The 6,218-nt window shown below is 44.1% G+C and overlaps 1 protein-coding gene and 1 long non-coding RNA gene across 2 annotated transcripts in view; one reads left to right on the top strand and one right to left on the bottom strand.

Moving 5' to 3' along the window:
* Positions 1-6,179, bottom strand: part of LOC120743409 — a 51,787-nt gene extending 45,608 nt beyond the window's left edge. Inside the window, exons 1-4 of the long non-coding RNA XR_005698180.1 lie at positions 6,086-6,179; positions 5,659-5,709; positions 5,478-5,540; positions 5,286-5,345 (exon numbers count right to left, since the gene is read on the bottom strand). This is a non-coding gene — a long non-coding RNA (uncharacterized LOC120743409). The remainder of the gene's footprint in view (positions 1-5,285; positions 5,346-5,477; positions 5,541-5,658; positions 5,710-6,085) is intronic.
* The window catches only part of LOC120743404 (obscurin-like), a 170,058-nt gene that overhangs the window by 126,658 nt on the left and 37,182 nt on the right, over positions 1-6,218 (top strand). The gene's annotated exons all lie outside the window — the stretch shown is intronic.

Here is a 6,218-nt window from a genome sequence, read left to right on the forward strand (position 1 = left end):
AGTTTGGATGTGGGAGAAAGAAAAAAACAGGGTGGGATGCGAGAGAAGGGTATCAGTAGGGATTGGCTATTTGCGGCAAGTCATGGGATAAATTTGAACTAAGTGGTGAACAATAAAGAAAGAAAGATGCGCAAGTAATGGGGGGGGGGGAGTGAGTGGGGTTTTTTGTTGTTAATTGGGGGGGGGAAAAAAAAAAGGGGGCCCCCCCCCCTCGGTCAGGGATGTAGGGCTCGGATTTTGGTCGGGTCCTGGCTGTACCTCCCTCCACAGACAAACGTGTCCAGGAACTCACTTTCCTGTTTTGCGCGTCAACACTCTCCGGTTTAGTGGGACACCAGCCTCTTGGAAGTTTATGAGCCTAGTGTGCAGTACCTGGCGTTGTCGCACCTTCTGTGCCTGTTCCCCCAAGGAGACTGTCATCCATGTGACAAAACCACACTGGCAGCCCATTAGGCATCACTGACATTCTACAGCTGAAAATTGTCTTGGGTTCTGACGGCTATTCCGAAGGAAGATCGAGAATGGAAGCGCCCAAGGGTGTAATGAAATGTTGTGTAGTGTGCTGACTCTGGTGACATGGAACGCTGCGCAGGAAAGCCTCTTTTTGCGGCTAAACTTGACTGAAGACCTTTTGGCTCCCGCCAGGGATACAGATGTCTGTTCACCACAGAGGCAGGATGTATTTTCATCTGCACAACTGCTTCACTGAGGTGAGTGAGGTCAACACAAATGCACAGAAGTCGTTTTTTGTTGGCGACTGGGACAGAACCTGCAACACCATGCTGTTGGTTCTTCAACTCTGGCGAGTACTCCCATGGACTCCATTCTTTCCAAGTTTCCCGTTTCACCTTTTCCTCAACAAAGGGATGGGGAACCGCGTGCTGGTGGCCAGGGAAAAAGGCACAGCATTGGGTTTCAACTCTAATGTATAGGTTGTTGCCTTAAACCGTAATCCCTGACAGCGTTGGGTAGTTTCTCATTCAACACATCAAGTCAATAATGTCGACTCTACACACAAGTTCAGCTTACACTTGCTGCCTGCTTAACGTGCTATGTGCAAATCTTTGAATAATGTACACATGCTTCCTGTATTTCCTTTCGCCTTTGCAAATTGTTTCTCATGCTCATACCCAACACCATCAAGTGGAGTACCGCCACTGGACCAAACAATGGTCTATTCTGGTTTAAATAACTGTCTCATTTTGGTGTTATGCAGTAATCATCTGGGCTGGGATAACAGAGACCGTCAGCCTCCTGTGTCCTATCTAATCTAACTTCGTGGTTTCTGATAGTAAGGTCTGGATACCAGGATTGAACCTGCGTCTACAGAACCAAGGAACACGGGTGTATCATCACTTTTCTCTGTTTCTATCACATGCACAGATTTAACAGATTTACACACTTTACGGAAGTGTCCTCTTTTACCACATGAGTGACATGTTGCATCTTTTGCTGAGCTTGTCCTTACCTTTACAGGACAGGGGTTTTCCCACACCTGTAGCATGATCTCCCATTTGGTGTTTTGTCCTTTGTTGTGCATTTACGTTCTCTTCGGGGTTTGAATGTTGAATGCTTTTGTTCCCTGTGCTTCGCTGTCACAGCATCTATTTCCATCTTATTTTCCCCTCTGATGTCTTTCTGTTGTTTTTTGATGACTTCAGACTGCCGGGCCTGATTAACCGCTTTCTCCAACGTCAAATCTTTCTCCATTTGAAGTCTCTCCGCTAAGCTGATGTCCCTCAGACCCACGACGAGGCGATCTCTTATTAACTCATTGTGCAGTGCACCAAAACTGCATTTTACAGCTAAAGCATAAAGTGCGGTAACAAACGAGTCAACAGTCTCATTAGCTTGCTGCGTTCTTTGATTAAAGCGGGCTCTCTCATAGATAATGTTTTTCCTGGGAACAAAGTACGTATCCAAAGTGTCCTCTTACTGCTTGGTACTGCTGCCTTTGTATGTCCGATAACGCTTGCCCTCGGAGGCATATCATCCGCTTCCTCCCCCCATGCAGTCGCTGACGTGTGTTTACCTGGTTAGCCTCTGAGCTAAGGTGCAGGTTGTTGCAAGTCGAAATCTTTCAAACCTCCTTATCCACTTTTCCCATTGCTGTGGCTTTGAGAAATCAAACAGCTCGGGAGGCTGGATGGTGAATGTGGCATTTGGGGGTAAGTTGGCGTTAGCATTATAGCTGCCGTTAGCTTGCTGGTGGGGCCATGACATGCGAGGCTGTGTAGCTGTTGCGGCTAGCTCCTGCTTCTTCGTCTGGAGAAAACTCTTTACCGCTCCCAAAGCCGCTTGCTGTCACTCCCCGATGACAAGGCTCTTACTGCAATCCCACTTCTGACACCATGTCGTGGTTTTAGGCAAGGATTCAAGCGACACCTCAAACTCCGACCTTTATTATTCTACTTCCTGTTTCAGAACCCCCCTTTCACAATAAAACAGGTTATACTTAAACAAATTACACCACAATGATGGACATTGCACAGCTGACCATCTTCATCCGTGGAGAGGAAATATTGAACATTAAATCGATGCACAGGAAAAGACATTTTTTAAAACGTATGTCAAAGTGTAACCGACATGAAACTGCCCTGGGACAAACTTGTTGGACTTACAACAGATGGAGCGCAGGTGTTGTGCAGTGAAAAAAGCGGACTAGTCAGCAGGATGCGAGTAAAGATGCAGGAGGAGAACTGTACTGGTGAGTTAACAGCATATCACTGCATCACACACCAGGAAAGGCTGTGTGGTAAAGTCCTAAAAATGGAGCATGTAATGATCCCCGTAACGCAGACCGTACATTTTATCTGAGCTAAAAGTTTAAATCACCGTCAATTTCAGTCTTTTACGTGTGAAATAGATTCAGAGTTTGCCGAGATTTCTCATCATACAGAGGTCTGTTGGCTGAGTTGGGATAAAAATTCTCAATAGAGTTTTTGAGCTCAGCAAGGAAATCTGTCAGTTCATGGATATGGCATGTATGATGCGGTGAAGGCATTTCAAGTGAAGCTGTCACAAATGCACCAGTGCAACCTGCCTCACTTTCCCTGTTGCCAAGTAATGTTGAACCAAGTCAGCGGACTTTGCTGAACTGCACCTGTGCAGATTCAGATGGAGCTTCTTCTTTTGCTCTCAACGAAGGCGGTCGCACTTTTCTCCTCTCCTCCTCACCCTTATCTTCCCTGCTTAGCCTCTATGTCCTTGTCTTGTCTTGTGTGCATTTACTTTCCCTGGAACAGTCTCTCACTGTCGTTCTCTAAAACCTTAAAGAGAATTATGGATTTGATCAACTGGTCTCTGACTGCTATTGACACCCTTTTCTCAACGAGAAGTCGGGGCTCGGGAGAGCCTGAGTGCCCTGGAGGGACTTTCCCTGCCGGTTACACGATGGACGGGTGGCAGAACTGGAGGACCGTGTGCCTGGCGGGACTGTCGATCGAGGACGCTGAAGATATCTACCTATTCGGAACCATGATAACAGGGTTCATGCTGATCGGCGTTGGCTTAGCCCTGGTTTATCAGAGAAATAAGAGAGCGGAACCAGCTGTTCAAACCCCCACAAGGCTGCCCGCTGGATTCGAAGCGACTGGACGAGGCGCGACCTCTCACAACGAACGTAATATGGTCAACACCTTGGAGACGCTTACAGCTGCTGTGAAGGCTCAAAACGACACCATTGAGCGTATGAGGGGAAACATCAGAGAAAGGCCTGCTCAAAATGACACCCTTGAGCGACAGTTGGAAAACATCGCGGAACGGATCACTGCAGTTGTGAGGTCTCAGAATCAAAAGACTGACAACACCATGGAACTGAAGTTTGATACCATCATGGGGAGGCTCGCGGCTCTCCAACGGGAGATCGAGGGACCAGTGTCGGAGGGCTAAATTCGAGCTGCTCACAAAGGAGAAATCAACAATATTCAACATTTGGACACCACGGCGCCAGCTGCTAGGCCCAAAGCTGGAGCCCACCAAAACAACTCCCTGATAACGACTGTGTGATGACTATTCTTCCCGTCCCACGAAGGCCACCTGGGTTGGCTGGCAGACTGTTTACTTAGCCTGACAGAGCGAAGGACACTGTCTCCGCTGAACTCTGGACATGCACACACACACACTTACACTGATAAGCACGCACTCATCCCCCCCCCTTCCAAACGCCTTTGATGCTTGTTTCCTGCGGGGGAAGACAGCGGGTCTGCGCACCGCGCTGAAATGATAGCATGGTGTAGGACGACTGCTGTGTTCCTTCGATTACCCCCCACCCCCCTTTCCATCCCCTGTGGCTTGTCATGTGCTCTAATGTTGTGCTGTGGACATTAATGTGCTCTCTGTGCAGAGGAGTTTTTTTGTTTCCTGTTCTCATGCTGTCCTCCCATAGGTGCCCAGCGTGTGAAGAGGTCTCTTTTTTTCCTCTTGTACTTTTCCCATTGTTGTGTAATTTTTTTTTCAATGTTATTCTCTGCAATGCTGCCGATCTCCGACTGTATTCCCATGTGGTGTCTTTGTTGTGTGTGTAAGTCGGGGGGGGTCCTATTCCTCTGTGGGGCAACCTGCATATGGCCAATAAAGCATTCATTCATTCATTCATTCATTCAGAGTAATGATACACTCAAGGGAAAGTACGACACTGAATGGCTGCACAGTTTACTAGTTCCATTCCTGAAGCAACGCCCAGCTCCGTCTACATGCGGCTCCAACCTTGTGTATGCTTTCATTTATTTTTCTGGGGTTTTTGGCAGCATGTTCATATTTCTAACTTGCATAATTTTGACAGGATATATTTTTATGAAGAGCAAAATATTTAAATTTAAAGTTTATTATTTTTAAGTTTATTTAATCTGGAATAATGTTCCTGTCTGTTTTTATTCATATTTATCTTTAAAAACATTGTTTTAGTGTTCAATAAATGTTTATATTGTTTGGCCCGCAACCTAAAGTGTGCCTTGAGTTTTGGCCCCCTGTGCAATTGAGTTTGACACCCCTGCTTTAAAAGGAAAAAGCTGAAAATTTAAATAGTTAAAAGTTGAAATGTGAATAGTTGTATTTGTATTATATGATTTATTTATTACATTTTCTGTGGAGTGAATAAATAAAAGTATATTTACGGTGGCCCCTACAGACAAAGCAGCACGTATAAACTTCAAAACACGTAAAAACTCCAAAACATGTACAAAAGACAACAGAAGTGCTCCAGGATGCTAGGCGCAGTGTTGAGCTTTTGTTACCTAGTGGCTACACAAGCACACAAACACTGAATGAGACTGTTGTGTCCGTACCTGCAGCTCCCGTCTTCACCTCAGAGTAAACAGCACTCTGCTCTGGTTTATGATGCTTCCCTGTGAAGATGATCAGATTGTTGGACATAAGGAAATAATTAACTGTCAAATTTTTTAAAATGTTTATTTATTGTGTTTTTACATTACATTTACATTTATTAATTTTAAACTGCACATGTTTTATGTACTTACGCTTCTTTTCAAAGTTTTTAAGTTCAATCAGAGCGTATGTGACATCTTCATGTTCATCTGCTCCTGAAATGTTCATATTTTAGTTACAGGATTGTAAACATTTCACATGGAATTAGTTTCATTAAATCAAAAACAAGTTTCTTCTCTAAATTCTCTGTGTTTTTCAACAAATATACTGCACCATTTCTGTTGTCTTCAACTGGCGTAACTGAGTCATAGATGTGATTGGTACCTAAAAAAAGACGAGCCAGGGTCAAATTAATCATTGAATAAAAAACTAAAGATTAAATAATTATGTTTAAGTCAAAACCAGGCTATAACATATTTTCAAACCATGTTGTTACTCTTTGTGTTGTTATGATATTAAACAACAACATTGGATTCTTTCAGTTGACTTAAAGACACAATCAGGTTGTAAAATCCTGTTTATTTCTCATTTTATGTTCATGTGTCAGCTGGCTGTTTGGATGTTTGTCCCACTAGATTTTGACGAACGTTCTTTGAAAAACTGCTGAGCACAAAATGAACCTAAAAACTGTTCCTGTTAATGAAGACTGATTTTAAAAGTCAATATTAATAATGATAATAAAGATGGATTAAATACTGACCAGGATGAACAGAGTCGTACACATGAGTTTCATTCAGGTTGACTCCATGATTTGTGGAGGAGCTCGGACTGTGACTCTCAGACTGGATCGACCTAAAACAGGAAATAAACACAATAAACTCAAAAGTAACTGA

Source organism: Simochromis diagramma, unplaced genomic scaffold (genome assembly GCF_900408965.1).
Source record: "Simochromis diagramma unplaced genomic scaffold, fSimDia1.1 OVJJ01000562.1, whole genome shotgun sequence".
NCBI lineage: Eukaryota > Metazoa > Chordata > Actinopteri > Cichliformes > Cichlidae > Simochromis > Simochromis diagramma.